This window comes from Danio rerio, chromosome 19 (assembly GCF_049306965.1).
Source record: "Danio rerio strain Tuebingen ecotype United States chromosome 19, GRCz12tu, whole genome shotgun sequence".
NCBI classification, from domain to species: domain Eukaryota; kingdom Metazoa; phylum Chordata; class Actinopteri; order Cypriniformes; family Danionidae; genus Danio; species Danio rerio.
In genome coordinates this window covers 14,949,998-14,970,957 of record NC_133194.1, presented here as the reverse complement: position 1 = coordinate 14,970,957, position 20,960 = coordinate 14,949,998, and the positions used below count along the sequence as shown (strand labels likewise).

Here is a 20,960-nt window from a genome sequence, read left to right as displayed (position 1 = left end):
AAAAAAAAATGCATTAGAGCTGTGTGCATGAGCACATTTTAATGTCGGGCTGTGAACGGGTTCGCGCTGTATAAAGCTGTCAATCAAAATGTACCTGTCGGACTCGGGACCTATCGGGTATAATTTTTATTGCCCGATTACAGCTGTGCATTCCCGCTGCTGTTCCGCGGGAGCCGGCCAGATGTCTTATGGTGTGGGAGTAAATTTCTGAATAAATCGCGGGAGAGATGTGTGTGTGTGTGCATGTGTAAAAGAGAGAGAGAGAGAGAGAGAGAGAGAGAGAGGTGCTGTGCGTCGCTTTGCTCTCTCTCTCTCTCTCTCTCTCTCTCTCTCTCTCTCTCTCTCTCTGACCGCGAGCCTATAGGTCGCATAGAATGTATTCAGTTTCTGAATGGTTTAGGCTTAAGCCAACAGTTTGGTGACGCTGTCTGAGCCTTACGTCATAATTTTTTTTATTACGCCGGTAATACCGGATACCGGGGTAAAATATGGAGGCGGTTTGACGGTATCAAAATTTGGATACCGCCCAAGCCTATTATAGCCCCTGCCTAATGCTGCGTTAGTCATTTTTCTGACAGTTGCTTAAACAATCTATACGCTTACGACGAGGAATTCGTTGGCCGTTTGTTATAGGAAGGGTCAGAAAAGACTTCCAGTACACAGTTCATGAACCGGTTTCTTTCTACTTCCTTTACAAGTGTAAGTAAGTGCGATTAAAATGGTTGCCTCCTTGTTTTCTCTAGCTTGCAAATTAAGTGTTTAATTGTGTTTTGTTTCTTGTAACCACTTGTAGTGTATCTGGTTAACTCTTTGTATTCTCATATTGCGTCTAATGCCATGTTGAAAACGCGACGCTTGCCGCTTTTGTTTAAATGCGTCTGTGAGCTCGCGTTCCATTGCCGTTTGTCGTAGCTATGGCCACCATCAGCTGTTCTTACACATGTGCACCAGTCAAGATTGAAAATAGTTCAGCTTTTCCATTGTGTGCATCAATACTGAATGTGTATCACTGTTTTTACTTATGGTTAGGAATCGGGGAGAGCAGGGCACAAAGTAACACTTTTTGGTTTTTGGTCAAATAATGAACAAAGTAATGGGGTTAGACAAACCATATTTTATACCAACAACACACAAGCCTCTTCTACAAATGAGCACTGAAAGTATGATTGCTGGACCTATGGTTTGTGTGCAGTAGTGCCAGGAGTAAAAATGTTACTATTTACTCCACCTGCGGGGCAAGGTGTAACAGATAGGGGGTTAGTTATAACACACGCTTACAAAGGCAGATTTTACACAATTATTTAAATTCTGTTCACTTTAAATAGTAACTATATTTCCCTCAGTAATTGGTTCTTTTTTTATTCTACATAGCACAGTATATTTGTTTATAGGATAAACACATTTGAATCTATTTGCATTATTATCAATTTATCCAATATTATACAATGCATTTATTTAAATTATTAGCAATAAAATATATTTTTTCTATTAAAACAATATTTTCTTTAAAAAAAACATTTTTATTTAAAAATCACCCCAACAATGCACTCAAAATTTAAAAAAAGTTGTTAGTTTATTTGGTGTCCAACAGTGTGTGGCTTTATTGTAATACCCTTTTACAACTAACCCCACTGTGTCATGTATTCTTTAAAACTGGCTAGCAGTCACTGTGTTTTTTTACATCTTTCTAAATGGTTTAATCTTTTAGCCTAGAAGACGGTGATCACAACGATATAAGATTTTACCTACAGACTTTCACAGATTTTTTTTTAAAATACAAAAATATTGACTATAATAAAAATGCTTTTATGCTGCAAAAATGGTTTCTCCTGTGTTTCTCATCCAAATTTCGTCGAACTTTTTCAATAATTTGCAAGAAGACGTCTGCTGACACTGTGATGAATACCTCGGAAGCTTGCTAAAACTCTGTGTTACATTTAACCCTGCGTTACTTTGTACCCCGCGCTCCCCTAGAGCAATATGCTGGTGCTTGGGGGTGATTGAAATTACAGGAGTTTTACAGGATACATAACAAAATGGGAGGGTGGTGGGAGATGGGTCTTAAAAAACAGTAGACTCCCAGTTAAAACAGGAGTGTTGGCAGGTATGCTCACACATACACTCTGCACTCTGACTACTTCAATATTGTTAATAAGCCGAGGGGGGCATTTTCTCTGTGTCACACTAAATGCTCTTGACTAATCGCAACAGACTGTCATCAGTCCAACCAGTGCAGATTAGGAGCACGCAAATGAGCGGTTTGGGAACAAATGAATCGTTGATCAAATCATGTGCGAGTCGCTAGGATGAATAAATGCATATTATAAGACAATAAAAGTGTTTTTTGACCTTGCATGCATATCAGCCTGTTGTTGGAGACCCCCAAAACCAAAATATGACCCTTTTAATGTATAAGGGGCTCTTTAAATAAAAAAGAAAATATGATATTTGATAAAAAAAGAGTGCACTTTTATTAACTAATAAAGGGAAACTTTTTTTTTATGTAAACTTATCTTAATGTGCTAACCACAATACTCAAATTCTTCATCACCTTAGAATTTTAAGGTTCTATTTGACATTTGGTTTGTGATATTTTTTATTAAATGACCACTTATTTACATCATGGGATGTTTTTTATAAGTTGTTTACATTTTAAGACTTTTTTTAAACACATACTATATGGAATGCAAAAACTCTGAAGCTGAATATATCAAATTCATTCAGAATGCAGAAACAACCTTATAATTCCAAGGTGACATTATTTTCTAAATGCACATGTCTGTAGTGTGGTATTCTTTAAGCATAAAGTTATGAATGAATTCTTCTGATCAATCATTAAAAGAACAGAGGCTTTTGAATCTCATATGCATTTCATTAGCTCTGCATACAAATGAAAGCACTGACAACTACATTGAGCTCTGTTACATGTGATTTAACAAAGACCCTTTTGCTTTTTACAGCATTCAGCAGTCTCTTTCTAATGTCTTTACTCAGTGTTTTTATTGCATCATGCATCCGATTTAAGATCCCAGACCTGTGCCAAATGAAAACACAGTAAGATTCCACAAAGAGAGCAAAAATAGAAAACATTTTAACGTGAAAAAGAGTCAGCTGTCTAAACTTTACTCATTACCAGACGATACAGCAGAACACCGCAAACCACAGGTATGAGACACAAAGTGCTTCTCAAAAATCATCCACGGTGAGACAGGAGGGAACGGGAAAGAGGAAAGGAAAAAACTAAAGGGGATGATGATGAAGGCGGGCCAAGTGTGTGAGGAATGTACCAGCAGCTTCAACAACATCCTGAGGGAAAAGAGTAAAATGCTATTTTTAGCCGAGTACGATTCACCTCATTAGAGACAAGGTGCTTTTGTCATCACAGTGGGCTTTAAGAAAACTTTATTACATAAAATATAGAGTCCAACAACGTGGGCTGTTAAAGAAATAATTCACCCAAAAATAGACGTTCTGTCAGCAATCTCAGCCTTGTGTGTTTTCAAACCCATTCAACTGTTTCTGTGGAGCACAAAAGATAATTATTTGAAGAATATCCTGACTACTAGTTTTATTTTATCTTAGAAGCAAGGTTAAAGAGAACTGAATCAGTCAAGTTTCATAAAGTAGGTTTTGATAATTAGGCAAAATGTTATTGACCAGGGATTTAAACATTGCACTCATCACTCTCTAAAACATTCAAGAGATAGGGGTAATCGAACAATGTTTTATAATATACTCTTAGAGGGATTAAAAGATAACTTCTTATCCTACTTATCAGCATGGAAACGGGATCTTCATGAAGACTTGTCCAAGGAAGAATGGATAGATTCTTGTTTATTTGCCCAAAATAATATTAACTTTTTTTTTTTTTAAATAAGTGCATTATAAACGGCTCTTGCGAACTTACATTACACCATCTAAACTGCATTTAACCCAAATAATCCTGATAGTTGTACAAAATGCAATGAAGAAGTGGGTACCCTTTATCATTGTGTATGGGAGAGTAATGAGATCCAAATATTTTGGAATAAAATCCTTATGATGAATGGTAAATTATTTGAAGAAAATATACATTTGGTTCTCAAATTATGTTTATTTCATATATATCCTGATATCCTGTAAACCTGGATCTGAAGACAAGCAAATGCAAACTATTAGATTTTAGTTTACTCCAAGCGAAGCATGTCATTGCTTTAAATTGGAAAAAAAAAAAAAAAACTCAAAGGCCAGAAATGAAATAAAATGACTATCAATCTTGCCCTGGGGAAGCTGACATGCACTGTTAAAAAGAAATTACAAGATTTTAATAAAATATGGACCCTCTTTTAAAACCTTCTGAACCTGGTGAACCATGCCATATTGTGATGTTTAAGCTTTCAAACGCTTGTTTGTGTCTTATTGTTTTGTTTAGATGTTTCACATTTCAACAACAAATATGCAAGGTACAAAAAGCTACTGAACATTGTTATTATTTATTTATTTTTTAATTATGCACTACTATTGTTTGAATTTTATGTCAATTATTTACATTTTTTTTCCAAATTTTTTCAACTTTTTTTGTATATATTTTTTATTTTTTTATTTTTGCAATTTAAACAAATCCCAAGAAATATATTTTGGAAAAACAAAAACATTGCACTCAAAGTGCTCAATGTTCTAAACCCTAATCTCAACCCCCTGTGAATGTTTCACTCATGTAATGTAGAGTCTGAAGCAGAGATAGCAGCATGTTGCAATTGTTTTACAACAAATGTAATGCAAAAGCCTTTACCACACTGCAAAAAATGCTTTTCTTGCTTAGATTTTTTGTCTTGATTCTAGTCTAAATATCTAAAATTTCGGTCACACTTTACAATAAGGTTCATTAGTTATTGTTAAGTAACACATTTACTAACATGAACAAACAATGAACAATACATTTACTACAGTATTTGTTCATGTTAATAAATGATAGTTAATAAAAATACAGTAGTTCGTTGTTAGTTCATGTTAACTCATGGCACATTAACTAATGTTAACAAGCATGGACTTGGATGTTAATAATGCATTATTAAATGTTCAATTATGATTAATAAATGCTGTACATGTGATGTTCATGATTAATTCATATTAGTAAATGCATTAACTAATGAACCTTATTGTAAAGTGTTACCAAAATTTCTTTCATCAAGAAGCATTTTCTAGACAAGCAAAACATATTGTCTTGTTTTGAGAAATAAAATGCCAATATTAAGTGAGTTTTTCCTTAAAACAAGCAAAATAATCTGCCAATGGGGTAAGCAAATTAATCTTGTTTTTTCTTTTGACATAAGATTATTTTGCTTACCCCATTGGCAGATAATTTTGCTTGTTTTAAGGAAAAAGTCACCTAATTTTGCCATATTATTTCTGAAAACAAGACTATATGTTTTTCTTGTCTAGAAAATGCTTCTTGATTTAGAAATGTTAAGATATTTGGACTAGAAACAAGACAAAAAAATCGAAGTAAGAAAAGCATTTTTTGCAGTGCAATTGTAGAATTTCAAGTATTTTAGTAATTATAAAATTCAGAAATAAAATTTGGACATAAAATCAGCTGATCTTAAAGGAAGCCTTTTCTTATGGGCTCATTTTACAAGTCTCCTAGAGTTAAACAGTTGAGTTTTACCACTTTTGAATTCATTCAGCTGAGCTCCTGCTCTGGTTGGAGCACTTTTAGCTTAGCTTAACATAGATCATTAAATAGGATTAGTCCATCAGCAGCTCACCTTTTCTCTTGTGTAATAATCAAAGAACTTGCTGTCGTACCAAGGCTGCAGCAGTTGCAATGATATTACGCAGTGCCTGGAAGTAGTCCCTAGCTACATAGGTAACCTAAACTACCTGACAAGTCTTGATGTTGATCTCAGTTGTAAGAGCAACATATAATAACTTGACTTCTAGATCATGATTTGGAAAAGTAGAAGAAGGTACATTTTTGCAATGAATCATCCTGCTGAACTGCATCCAAATCAAAACAAATGCTGCAAAAGACCTATTGGAACCCACATGGACACAAGATTCTCACAGAAATCAGTCAAGTTTGGTGAATGAAAAATCATGGTTTGGGGTTACATTCAGTATGGGGGCATGTGCAAGATCTGCAGAGTGGATGGCAACATCAACAGCCTGAGGTATCAAGACATTTGTGCTGCACATTACATTACAAACAACAGGAGAGGACAAATTCCTCAGCAGGATAGCACTCCTTCTCATACTTCAGCTTCTACATCAAAGTTCCTGAAAGCAAAAGAAGGTCAAGGTGCTCCGGGACTGGCTAGCCTGTCACCAGACATGATTGAGTATGTCTAGGGTAAGATGAAGAAGGAGGCATTAATGATGAATCCAAAGAATCTTGATGAACTCTGGGAGTCCTGCAAGAATGCTTTCTTTGCCATTCCAGATGACTTTATTAATAAGTGATTTGAGTCATTGCAGAGATGTACTGTATGGATGCAGTCCTCCAAGCTCATGGGGGTCATACACAATAATAATTCTTTTCTCACTGAACCATGACTTTATATTCTATACTGTACATTATTTCTGTTTAGTGACAAGATTTTTGCTTCAGCAAACTCAGACATTACTGTGCTAATTAAATCATTAAAAATCAAGGCATGATCTTTTTTTTTTTTTGGTAAAATAAGCATTATCTAGAGGCCTTTGCTGTCAGGGTTGGTGATGGGAAATGGGGAAAAAGGAGCGAGGACTCTAGTGCAGGAATAATGGGAATTTATTAAATAATAAAAATAAAATAAAATGCAAAATAAACTACCCCGAGGGGGAAAACATTAACAAAACAAATACATACACAAACAAACTTCACTGGGCTGGCTGGTCAGGAACAGGACTGGAAACATGACAAGACAAGGGTTCAAACAACAACAAGTGATGACGAACTGGCAAAGGACTGAAAACATGAGGGGGATTATAAAGCAAAAAGTAAATTGACACACAGGTGAACACAATTAACTAATAATGGGTTAACAAGGAGGGTGGGACTAGACAATAGACGGGAGAGCGCATGACACAGAGAGACAATACAAGCCATGCGCTCACATAACACAACACTGAAGCACACGACAAAAGCACGTGACCACAATGTAAACACCGAGCCACGTGCTTTGACAAAAGACACAAGACACGAGCACACGATAGATAAACACCTTACCGTGCGCTCACACATAAGCAACGCGCATGCTTCATCTCAGCGCCAACCAAAACTGAAACCAACTAGACGGAGGCGCCGAGAATAAAGCAGCGCGCTGCTGACAGAACAAACACAAACACTAGTACAAGAGCGCGTGCGTCTGAGGGCAGTGGCATCAAGTGGCAGCGCACACACTCTGCGTACACCCACGACGGCGCGCGCGCACACAGAGACAGAAACAGGACCAGACATGAGTAGCGTCAGAGCTCTGCCACCAAAACAAGAATTTACAAGACCAAAAGTGGCAGAACCCTGACATTTGCCTTTCATATAGGCCACTTCTGCTACCAAATGATTACCTAGAAGTCAAGCTGTTATTTGTTGTTCCTAAAACTTGGATAGGCGACAATACTTCTGTCAGGTAGTGTACAACACATAGGCAACTTTTAATTTTCCTGTTGGCCCTAATACACAGTTTAAGAACAGAGGTCTAGTTTAGTCTAGTCTAGTTTTAAATGATAAAATTATCAACCTTTTTTTTTTAATTAGATGCTAATGATCTAATCTAATTCAATAATTTTAGCTGAGCTAAACTAAAGCTAGAAGTCCTGACAGACACAGAGATTGGCTAAATGTATGCAAAAAAGGTAAAACTTCAACAGAAGTTACAATTAATCTATTTTAAAAAAGTGGAGTTTTCCATTAATATTGACAACACAGCTGTCATGATGTCTTTCATGTGTCTTTCATTATAATGCTCTAACAATATAGTAATTACATTGTTATAACAGTGCAATTACTATGTTATACAATGTAGTATTTACAGTGTAGTTTTTAACAATGTAATTACAATGTTATTGACTCTTACCTATGGTCATGAGCTTTGGGTCATGATCGAAAGGACAAGATCTTGGATTCTAGGTACTGAAATGAGTTTGGCAGAGCATACACTTAAAGATAGGATGAGGACTTCTGTCATCCGAGAGGAGATCAGAGTAGAGTCGCAGCTCCTCCACATCAAAACAAGTCAGCTGAGGTGGCTTAGGCATCTGTCGGGTGCCTCCTGGACACATACAGGGATGTGTTCTATACATGTCAAACCGAGAGGGGGCCTCAGAGAAGACCCAGGACATGCTGGAGGGACTATGTTGTCTCTCAGCTGGCCTGGGAACACCTCGGGATCCCCCCCGGAGGAGCTGGAGGAAGTGTCTGGAGAGAGGGAAGTCCGAGTTTCTCTTCTGAGACTGCTACCCCTACAACCTGGCCACGGAAAAGCAGATGAAAATGAATGAATGATTGAGATAACTATTTCAATGCAGCCATTTCAGCTAAATATAACTCATGCAAAATGTTAAAGCTGCAGAACAAAAAAATTAGATCACACAAATTGTCAAAGCTTGCTAATAAAAATTAAATGGAGTTAAATGGAGAGCATTTTCTTTATAGCAGAAAATTTTATTCAGAAACAGGTGAACAGTGCATTATTTAACATTTCTGTTTTTGTGTGGTGTAGAGGAAATAAAGTCTGTTGAGTTTAAGATCACATAAAAGTGAATAAATGACAGATGCATTTATTTTTACCTTAAACAATTCCAGTAATACCTGCATATTAATATGGATTTTGTCTTAGTTCAAAAAACTATAAAACCCTTTGGCTAATATTTAAAACAGAACCCATATGTCCTTATTTTCTCTCTTTACAGTGTGTGTATGTGTGTGTTTTTACTTTCTTCTTTAAAAGAAAAAAATGACAGCAGTCACAGACTGAATGGGCTCTTTATGTATGTTAGGGAAATTACGTTTTGTTGTTTTAGATGTTAAATATACCCTCTGTTATTAAATCAACTTTGATGGAATTGCGCTCTGCCATTTCTGACAGATGTTGATGCAATTTATTGCGGCCTACCGAAAGTATTTGAAAACCAGCATCATAAGGAGGAATATTGGATTTGTACAAGGCTCTCATTAACAATGTCTTACATAAAAGTTTGGTGTTGGATAAAAGAACATTTTAAAAGTTGGACTGCCTCCTGTTTAAAGGAATGTGGCCAATAAAAGAGCCAATTGTTGAATTTCTTTCACTGGGTTTTGGGAAACAACTTGATTTATAATGTCACATAATGTTTTTTTTTTTTAATGTAAGTATGCTAAAATTTACAGAAGCCAATAGATCTGCTTTATTTTTTCAATGTGCGCTTGGATCCAATAGACAGATGAAAAAAAACTGCTTATGTAATGAGATACAATGAGTGGTGTTCTAACTAGAGCTGCTCATTTTTTAGACTCAGTAAGTACATAATAGGTGCGTTCGACTTCGCGCAGATTTATCAAAATCTGTCTTAAAATGGTGTATGTTGGTGAGAAATTCTGTCCTGATTGACGCTCCGAGATCAGACGACTGATTTAGCCAGTGCAGCATATTAAGAGCGACTGCTGGAACTGCGATGACGACACCAGTATTACACGAGTTCACCGCATGACAACAACCCTGTGTGTTTCAAGTTTCTTATTGGACAACTTCCGATTCAAAAGTTTCAAATCAAACAATTCGCTTTTTATACCCTCTTTTATATCTTGGACACATCATGCTTATTAAAAGACTACAAGTATTTTACTGCAGGAATAATTTTTTGTTAAATAATTTGGTTATAAAGGCTTGTTTGCACAGGTTTATTTTCAACCGTTTTTATACAGACTATTTACTGCCTTCAGCTCCATAAACGATTTAAATGATATATTTTAGTGAAGAACCTAAATATTAAATCAAATAAGTCTTACAGACTTCAAATAAAATAATTATCATCACTGATCCTGCAACTCTTAAGCTTTCCTAACAAATTAAGTTAAAGAACTGTTTTATTAAATAATTAAAAAAGGATATATATATATATATATATATATATATATATATATATATATATATATATATATATATATATATATATATATATATATAAACTTGTTTATATACAAGTTTTAAAAGTGACATTGATGTACATGCTCTTTCTGGGAAACTTCTGCTTAAAGTATAGCTCACTTATTTTAGAAATGTCCTTTTGTTCAATCTTTTTGGATTAAAGTGCTTCATTGAAAATGCTTTCATTATCCAAAATAATCTTAATCATTGTTTAAGACTTAATCAAAACACCTTTGAGTTTTACACTAATATATTGGAAAGTTTTATATCTATAAATGTAAATAAATGCAAACCCCCTTTTAGCATATTCAAACAAGAAGTATTAGCCTAAAGAGGGATGTTTAAACTCCTAGAATTTGTGCTTATTGCCTTGTTTTTAATAGGTCTATTCATTTGTATGTTTAAATTACCCTCTCATTTCTCCTTATTCATAATTCATGATTATTAATAATTCCCTTATTGTTTAAAAAATTCAGTTTTTTGTTTTTGTACTGTAAATCTTTTGTTACTATAAATAAATAAATGATGATGACACCATCATGTGATCGGTCATCATGACTGCCGCAAATTTGAGCCCCGAAGTGTAAAGCAGTCCGGCTTGACGGCTCGGTTTTCAACTTCGCCTGCGCTCGACTAATCTCGTTGATCACCGGCTGCAGCCGTGCGTCATGTCGAACGCATGACGAACGCAACATCTAAGCTGATCAGGTGGTTGAGTGGTCACATGATTCGACTCATAGTTGTCAGAAGACTCCCAGTTGACAGCTTTGTTTTATTTGCAAGGACGCAAACACCTTTTTACAAGCTGAAACCTCCTAATCAGAGTAATTACTTTCCGCTATAAACTGCAAAAATTAAATTGCCATTGAGTGTTTTGTACATTCAGTACAACTCTACATGCTCAGATATCAGATAGCCACATCGCCTTCATTTTATTTAGTTATTATGTACATTCTGTTGTTCATATTATGCTTCATAACTTGCTTAAACAGCTTCAGTTTTCTGCCATTCGTCAAGCTGAATTCATATAACTACAACAAAGGGATACAGACAGAAATCAAAGGCATGTGGGAAATACAACATACTCATGGGAACAGGTGCTTACATCTGCATTCAGTCAAAAATGGAGATTAACTCAAATGTGAGCCGCCTAATGAAAGTACATTTGACAAAGGCATAAAAATACAGCCAAAGTTCTGCCCAGTCTGTGTCTTTTTGAAGTGGGGGATTATGAACTGAGTCCAGCATATGTGCACTCATGCTGAATCAGAGATCTTTACAGACATGACGTTTGCCCTCTTGAGCCACAGTGTCTCCACCATAGTGTCTCCACCAGAAAATACACTTGTGAAACTGACTTTAGGTCCTAGTAACAATTCCTGCATTTGTTGTAAAAATAAATTAAATATACTATCCGTTTTAATTTAATGAACAGGTTCAATAAGTAGCATAGGCACAAAAAATCAGTCGAAAAATGAAGTACTGTATGTATTGCCAAAAGGTTTCCTCTAGGTACTGTCTTGCATGAGAATGCATGTGTTTTCCTTGGCCAACTGTCTGGGGATGCATTTCTCAAAAGCATTGGAATCTAGTACATTTTAGAAACCACAGGCACTAATCTATGATCTCTGTGGTCTATATAGGCTTACTGTGCTTTTGGGAAACACAGCCCAGGGTGTTTCCCTGCTGCAATAGGCTCCAGGACTCCCCATAAATAGGATATAGTGGTATGAAGGACGGATGGAATCTCAGAATAAGCCTTAGCATTAGTTTTGACTTAGCATCATAAAGAAATGCAAATAGGCCTAAAAGTGATCCTTGAAGCACACCTGTTTAAGATTTATTAAAATCTTTCAACTTTTATGAAAATTGTCTGCCATGTTGGCACCATGACTAGTGCTAAACAAACAAAGATAACTGCAAATTTTGCTTAAGCTTTCTGTTGTCTTAGAATTTTACAGCAGTCCTTTGCTATAACACGGTTCACTTTTCGCTGCATTTTGTGGATTTGTGTTCTGCGTCCTGACTGGCTGTAGACCATTGTCAATTAATCTCCTCAGTGCCGTGTCTCCTGTACAGTATGCATCCAGCTTACAAAATATACATAAATTTTCAATTGCTAGCAGTGTGACTCTAAAGTGCTGGACTTTTGGCAAGTTTTCTCCACACAATGTCGACAAAACAGTCAAAGCTACGTGTGGCAGCACTCAAAAGGAAGAGGAAGATGCTAACCATTGCACAAAAATGTTTACTTCTGAAAATGCTAAAGGAAGGTAGAAGGAAGGAAGGAAGTAGAAGCGAAAGTAAGGCACCATTACGGAATAAATAAATGAGGATCAAATGGTTTTGATGTTTAGTTTCATTCTTTAATACTGGACTTTTCTACGAATATTTTAACTTTGAGAGTGTTTAAGCAAGAAAGAAAAGTGTAAAACTGTTAATGCTTGTCTGAGAAAAACTTAAAACATCTATAACAATTGTAAAAAAAAAAGCTAACTACTTTTTAGAATGTAAATCTCGCGAATAATGAGGAACCACTGTACATCATTCGTCCTTAAAATGACTCACCTTCACAAAACCATTTAAAATAAAGCAGCTAAATTTAAATTCGATTCTCAAATCTATTTTGCATGAAGAGGCAACCTCATCTTCCTCACAATGTTTAGAGAATGTTTAGGTTTTCCTCATCGATGTGGTGTATTTCATCAATGTTTAATCAGAGGGCACCACTTAATTTTGACTGAAGTAAAGGGTATATTTTATAATGCTAAAATACCTGCATAACTGTAAAAGTTTTTCAACACTGTATTCATTATTCATATTTCATATTTTTTGTGGTGTAAAAATATATTTTATTTTTTATCTGGTGGGTCAATATTGAGCCAAAGTACACCTGTTGTACCCTAAATGTATAGAAATAATTAAATTCTTTTCTAATGTTAGGGTTTAGAAAAGGTCACCAAATTTCAAGATAAAAAAAGTTTTTTATGTTGTTAAAAGTTGCCTGGGTTATTTTTGACCTGTAAGTCAACAAGAGGGTTAAGACTCCAATCATGCACCTTAACAAATACATGATTTGACAGTTTAAACCAGTGGTCACCAAACTTGTTCCTGATCCTTCAGATTTTAGCTCCAACTCTAATAAAACACACCTGAACAAGCTAATCAAGGTCTTGCTAGGTATACTTGAAACATCCAGGCAGGTGTGTTAAGGCAAGTAGGAGCTAAACCCTGCAGGGACACCGGCCCTCCAGGACCGAGATTGGTGACCCCTGGTTTAAACTACTACATTATAGGTAACACTTCCCAGCAAACAATTTTGAGTTTAATAGATGTCTATAGACATCTAAACACTGACAGCTTGGTTAAAACATGGCTAAACCTGGGCTGTCAGTGGAAATCTAATAGACATCTAAGAATAGCCCAAAGCTAGACTAGTCATAAAATAGACAGGTTAGACAGACTTTATATGTGTAGTCATTCCTTTCTGTTTATTTGATGACTCGTCAAGTTTTGGCCTATTCTTGACATCTATTAGACAGCCCAAATTTACACATTGCTTTACAGAGCTGGTGCAAATACACATACAAGCATTTAAGTTGTATCTTATGTTTTGTTCCTTTCATTTGTTAATACCTTGAGTTTAATGCGCTTTGGTCCACTCTCTTCGCTGCTCCAGTGCTGCCTGACAAGGAGATTAACATTCAGTCTAATGCAATTGTAATTGTATTTTAATAAAATCTTCATTACCTCAACAAAGTGTGCTTAAGGTTTCTAAAAACACAATGTCCTGTAACATAACTAGAAACTACCCCATTCCGAGCCAGCAGATCCTTGAAGATCCTCATTCTTTGTTCATCTCATGATAGCAGTGCTACAAAGGTTGCCTCCGAGGTCACCGGAAGGAACTAAACGTCAACTCAAATGAGAGCAAACACCACAAGTAATTGAGAGCTGGAGAGAAAGGTCAGGCCCTATACCCATATCCTTCTCTCTCCACACCAAAGGGGGCCAAGACATTTCCGACAGAAAACTGGATAGCTGCATGAGATTCAGGTTGACAAAGCTTACTTTTAAGGAAAAGATGTTACATCCTCCTGACAGCAAATGAAGCGGAATCTTTCTTTCAAGTTGTGTACAGTACTGTGATTACCAGAAGATTCACCTCATCCGGTTAGAGAGATTTGGAGTTAACAGTTTCAGCAGCTTAATTATTGTGAACATTGACCACTGGTCTGTATTCCAGTTTGTATGCTTACTTTAAATCATACTGTAGATAGCTCATTATAAACAAATAGTCGATGCCTCTGAGGTCTCAACAATCGGCAGTAAAGTTATTTTGACTGGGTGTGTGTTGCTGTGTGGCATCTTAAGCTACCAAGTAGATTAGTGGTTCTATAGTCATTAATTACATAATATGTATGGCTTAAATCCCTAGAATACTTCAAACTAAATCAATGAATGAACACAAATGAGCATATCCTCAAACTTCAGCCAAAACAAAGTTTGTTTTGGCAGTTTAAAAAAGCTCACAAATCAAACTTTTTGGAGAGTTTTTTGACCTACTATTGGTCTATTGCATTCACACAATCATTGGGGGAGTTCTGGAACATCGTCCTCTTTGACATGCTAAAACTGCACTCCTACAACACGTTGCGATGGGACTCAAAATGACTAGGATTTGGATCCTATTTTAACATCAGGACATTTAAAACAAAGAGACGTTGTGTTTATATCATTCCGATTTGACTGTGGTGGTATGTCAGCACCAAAGCAGCGGGTGTATCTTAGGTCAATGGATATGTGGTGACCTAAGAGGGGTGGTGGTTCCCATTTTTAAGAAAGAGGACCGGAGGGTGTTCTCCAACTATAGGGGGATCCCACTTCTTAGCCTCCCAGGAAAAGTCGATGCCAGGGTAATGGAGAGGAGGATCCGGCCGATGGTTGAATTTAGGATTCAGGTGGAACAGTGCGGTTTTCCTCCGCACCGTGGCACACTGGACCAGCTCTATACTCTCACCAGGGTGCTCGAGGCTTCATGGGGGTATGCACAACCAGTCCACATGTGTTTTGTGGACTTGAAGAAGGCATTTGACCATGTCCCTCATGGCATTCTGTAGAGGGTGTTGTGGGAGTATGGGATTAAGGGCTTTGTTAAGGGCTGTCTCGTCCCTGAGTAGGAGTTTGGTTCACATTGCCATCAATAAGTCAGACTTTTTTGGTTCGGGGACCACTGGATTTCACATCTGCTATTGGCAGCCGATATCGTTCTGTTACCTTCTACGAACATGGACCTTCAGCATGCACTGGGGTGGTTTGCTGCCGAGTGTGACGTGGCAGGGATGAGAATCAGCACCTCCAAGTCCAAGGCCATGGTGCTCTACAGGAAAAAGGTGGTTTGCCATCTCCAGGTTGGAGGAAAGTCCTTAACCCAGGTGGAGGAGTTCAAGTATATTGGGGTTTTGTTCACGAGTGAGGGAAGGATGGAGCGTGAGACTGACAGGTGGATCGATGCGGCGACAGCAGTTTTTAAACAGACAAATACAGTTATTAATATGCAAACATGTCCATCCTTTTATCTTTTATTTCAAAAACAAATAATTTTGTCTTAAATGAGCACAAACAGTAATCAAATGTGTTCATTATAGATTTGTGTATAGCTTTCCATTCAATTAGGCTAATTAAGTAATGACAAAAAAAAAAAACAACAAAAAAAAATGCAAATGCTTGATCACGGTCCAGCCTGGCCCAAAGATAGTGGCAGGAAATGTTGGGTCAAGTCTAGGCTCAGGCAGAGAATCTAAACTCTACTGTGTGTATGCTCACACACAGTTTTTGCTCATCTATTTGCGGCAACCATAGACTGTAAAAGAAATTGATGTAGTATGTGTGACATCACCCATAGGTTTCTAAAGAGCGCAAATGAAGCTACAAGTAGGCGTAGCCAACCATTGCCATTTTGTTCAAGCATCATTGTGCAAACTGGGGGTTACCAAAAAAGGGCAAAGAGGTGAAGCATGAGCGGAGCTACAGATGCCTGCTAGCAATTTGCTTAGACAAGCTTTTTTGGGAGAAACGCTTAATATTTTACTAACTGCAACTTATTTGTGTTCTTACCACGTGGTTGGTTTAGTACTATATCTATAAAGTGTTTAGTCTTTTAAAAATACTGTTGTAATATATTAAGCCACTAAACATTGCTCTTATGATGTTTTTTTTAAGGGAGGAAAACATTAATTACTTTCAATACTTCAAATATAGGCTGTGCTAATAAATGCAAGGCTATTTATGAAATCCAGGCAAAACACTGTATCACAACATTTCAGATGACTGTTTTATAGCCTACAGCTAATCAATCTCTCAGATTCTGGAGTACTTTCAAGTTCTAAAGAAAATTATAATAGATAAATGATCTTAAATAAAACAAATACATTTATAGATATGGTATAAAAGTATATAATTTCACTCACCTGGAAAATGGAAACCACTTAAATGGTTTGTGAGCACAATAAAGTGCACACGGCATGCCATATCATCTGATAATTGTAAGAAAGAATTCCAAAATGCAGTTGACTGTGTAAAGTTACATAAAACAACACAAAAATATAATGTATATGCAGAGTTCAGCAGCTAATCAGCCGGAATCAGCTGATGCGATGTGACACAATCAGCGAGACTTAGCTGCCACTTAAGTGGCCACACCCTTAATTATGCAGACTTAATATAACTAAATATAAAGAAACAGATGAGTTCTAAAAAAATTCACCCCCTCACAATTGTCATTAAGGATAATATTGGCTATATACACACACCAAAAAAAATTTTTGTATCTTGCTGTAAACCTATTTTCTGTTGTAAAGTTGGCCATTTTAACATTGTGTCAATGGAAATGTGGAGCCAGGCTTAGTTTATTTTCGATGAATTGCAGTTTCAGTTACCATATTAGCTTCACGAGGGAGAGAGGAAGGTTGGAACAGATAATTTAATCATAGTTTCTTTGCAAATCCTGTGTTGTGGACATAATAATACTTGTTAATACTGAGACATGATAATACAATATCGGTTGGTGGGGTAAACCACACTTCTACGTCATGGTGGGGTAGGCCTCAATATTGCTGGGATTTGAATCCTAGGAAATTTTTTAAATGATACTTGTTCTGTTTATATCACTCAAATATGACACATGACATCATATGACATCACTCAAATATGACATATGTACACATGATACCTATGCATATTTCTGTCCAAACAGGCTCTAAAAGTTTATTTTGCATCATAGGTGTCCTTTTAGGGATTTCACGAACTGACTGGCATGCTATAATAGACTGTTGGTGTATTTCATTGGTCATCTGCAAATGTTGCAGATATTTCCTTTTAGATAAGAATTAGCAAGGAATGAAATAAAAAACACTCAGTGATCCAGATGGTCGGCCAAGTTCAGAAAATAGTATGTTCCCAAATCAGGAAATATGAACACATTTCTGTCATATTCTACTCTGTGCCTGAAACAAAATGTTTGACTGTTGTTAAAGATTTTAATCATGAAAACAAACTTTGAAAATCCAGTGTTTGGTAGCTCCTCTGAAGTGTTTGTTGCTGCAGTTCGGGATCATGTAAACAGATTCCTGGCTGACGTTGAAAGCTGCAAATTATTAAGCTCCCAAAAAACCTCTAGAAGATATACAATAAAGTTTAACAATCTTATATTTGCTTAGTTACCTGACAAATACAAATAATATGCTAATATTGTAACTACCATGCCACAGAAACTGATGACCGGCTATTTAAAAGCAGTGAAATGCTGCTATTGTATTGTGTGTCACAAATGCAGTGTGGCACAAACAATTTTATGTCCCCGTTAAATGGTGTCATTAATCTGGGATTTGGTGTACCAAATGCTGGCAATAAAGTTGTTCATTTTGTGAAAACACCGCACTGTGTTCCATTATCAAGACAAGCAGATGGCAAAAGGGATTAAACCAGCGTACAACATTGACCTCTACACTTCTGGTGTTTTGTTTTTCAGGCAGCAACTGTTTGTCTTTATTCATTAATGAGCACGCAAATCAAAAAGCCAAGATATTTACATGGAACAAGATCAGATGCTGATGTTGCACGCTTTTCATCAAGCCACAATCGCACTATTTGTAACATTCAAAGAATCAATGGCAGAACATCCTTCAGATAAACACGCTAATCTAATAACGCCTAGCCTACTAAACGTCTGTGTCCACGAAGAACTGATTGTAAGATTTGAGATGAGACAGGTTTATCCTAACTCCGGGAATGTTTATAGAGTTTTGACAGCGTGCTGATCTGATACAAATGACTAACCATTGTTCATCAATATCTGGGTGACACTAAATATGGTGTCTCGTTGCGATGTATTCTGAAACCGACAAGAGCAGCCAACAGTTCTCAACACATGACAGAGACTAACCGACGTACAGTTAGCAGGATGTCCCGCAGCAGAAACAGAGTCATGGCAACTCCACAGTCACACAGCTTGAGGATATTTACGGCACTCCTTAGTTACGGTTCTGTTTTGAACTTATGAACATGTTTCATGGCCATACTGGAGTATCCTGTTGCCAAAGCGCAATCCACAACCCGCCACTCTTGAGGAGAGGAAAGAGACCACGGCTAGCTGCCTGCTGTTACATTCCTGCACCTCAAGTTCCCCAACGCTGAGAAATAAAATTCCCATGAAAACAAGAGACCTCGTAGCACGCCACAGCATGATAAGGTCTGTGTTTGCAGTAGATATGCAGACATTTTAGCAAGCTACACGTGCAAAACTATTAAAAGATACCCGCAAAGCATACAATTTTGAGAAGCTTTAACACATGGTTATGTAGAAAAAGATGTTCTGAGGTTGTTGTGTGATCAAATTGGGGATCTAGAATGATAATTCACCAATTCTTTGCATTAAAGACACATTCAGTGAGATGTGCAGATGCAAGCTGAGGCACCTAACTCCCGCCCTGACCCTATGCCTCACAGTGATGTCACTAGCTCTACTGAATGCGTTTGTCTGAGGCTGGGTGTCTCAGCTTGGATGTGCAAGTGTGCATCCACATAGTATTTCATTCAGTAGCCTAATATAAAAGGTACTAACCATTAAGAAATAAGCTGTGTTTTCATTAAGACTCTTATAAGGAAATACTGACAAAAGCTTACTCTAAAAAGAGTAATGTGACCCCCAGTTTTTCACTAATTGTCAGACAGAATTGCACACACTAGCTATGTTTTATCCAAAGATGTGAATTAAACTTAAAAATGAAATATAGCATAAAACATTTGCGAGTGAAGCACCTTCAAAGAGAACAAAAGTCAAAGAGAACAAAATGATCACTTCCTGAAAAACAAGCCAGATATAAATTGAATTTGCTGAGGTAGGAGAACACTGTGGGCCTTTTTTCTTATAATATGAATTACTAGCTCCTCAAAAGATGAAGACAAAATGCAATGAACCCACGGTGACGAGAGTTCTAGGAGATAATAATACTGAACCAATTTGATGATGGACTTTTGCTGCAGCATTTTATTTATTCATTTTTTTTGGCTTAGTCCCTTTATTAATCAGGGGTCGCCACAGCGGAATGAACCTCCAACTTATTCAGCATATGTTTTACAAAGCGGATGTCCTTCCAGCTGCAACCCATCATCGTTAACCCTCTCATTCACACACATGAACTATGGACACACATACACTATGGACGTTTAGCTTACCCAATTCACCTACACCAGGCATGTCCAAACTCTGTGCTGGAGGGCCGGTGTCCTGCAAAATTCACACCTGGGCTAGCTAATCAAGCTCTTTTTAGGCTTTCTAGAAACATCCTTAAGCTGCGGTCACCATGGGCTTTTCTCCTCATAGACTTCCATTCATACGCACGCAAATTCTTCAGACCGGAAACGCAAGGTAATGTGTCAACTTTCGCAGGTTGCTTCAGTGCAAAGTTCAAGCTTGATAATCTCTGATCTGCGAAATGGCATCACTTGAATGCGTGAGACCTATCGTGGTTCAAAACATGACATCTCTGGACAGAAATTTAAAACATGGAGCAATCGCTCGCTTTTTAAATGTCTAATAAGCTTGTTTAATCCTGCCTCTTTTCGCAGCGCCGCACAACAGAATTTCGCATGCTCAAACTCTAATGTGACCGCAGCTTTACAGGTGTGTTGAGGCAAGTTGGAGCTAAAATCTGCTGGACATCGGCCCTCCAGGACAGAGTTTGGATACTCCTGACCTATACCGCATGTCTTTCGACTTGTGGGGGAAACCTGAGTACCCGGAGGATGTTGTAACCCCGCCGGTCCTACATCACCCAACCCGCTCTAAGCTGGATCGAACCGACTACTCAATGTATGGTAGTTGGTTGCTCTAATAAGGAGGCTAAAGACCATAGCCTCTAGCATTTGTCGCTAGAGCAACTTTAGAGGTCTGAGGAGTAAGGTCTACCAGCACAGCATTTCACTATCTGGCCTCCGCTACACTCACTTCCCTAAGCCTCACTCCCATCCCTGGACCAATGTAACCCTGCCGGTCCTACATAACCCAACTAAACTGGAACCAAACTGGTGACTCTACATATAGTAGTCAGTTGCACCGAAAATTATTATGGCTAAAGACCATGGCACTAGAGCACCTTTAGGGGTCATAGGAATGAGGTTTGTCGGGACAGCATTTCACTAGCTGGCCTTTGCTACACTAGCAGCAGAGCTAGTGTTAACATTCTATGCTAAAAATCTACTAAATGCACCTTTACATTTTGATAATTTAAAGGTTGTCATTAAAATTCATTCATCATTACTTCATAGTTTGAGGAATGTTTTAAAAACACCTAGCAACCACTCACAAAACCTTAG

General features: G+C 37.2%; 1 long non-coding RNA gene across 1 annotated transcript; it reads right to left on the bottom strand.

Moving 5' to 3' along the window:
* Nucleotides 1-6,838: 6,838 nt before the first annotated feature.
* On the bottom strand, nucleotides 6,839-16,064 carry LOC141379041 (uncharacterized). The gene is made up of 2 exons (XR_012394967.1): nucleotides 13,722-16,064; nucleotides 6,839-8,428 (listed from the first exon to the last, which is right to left on the bottom strand). It is a non-coding gene; the product is annotated as an uncharacterized lncRNA (long non-coding RNA).
* Nucleotides 16,065-20,960: the final 4,896 nt, after the last annotated feature.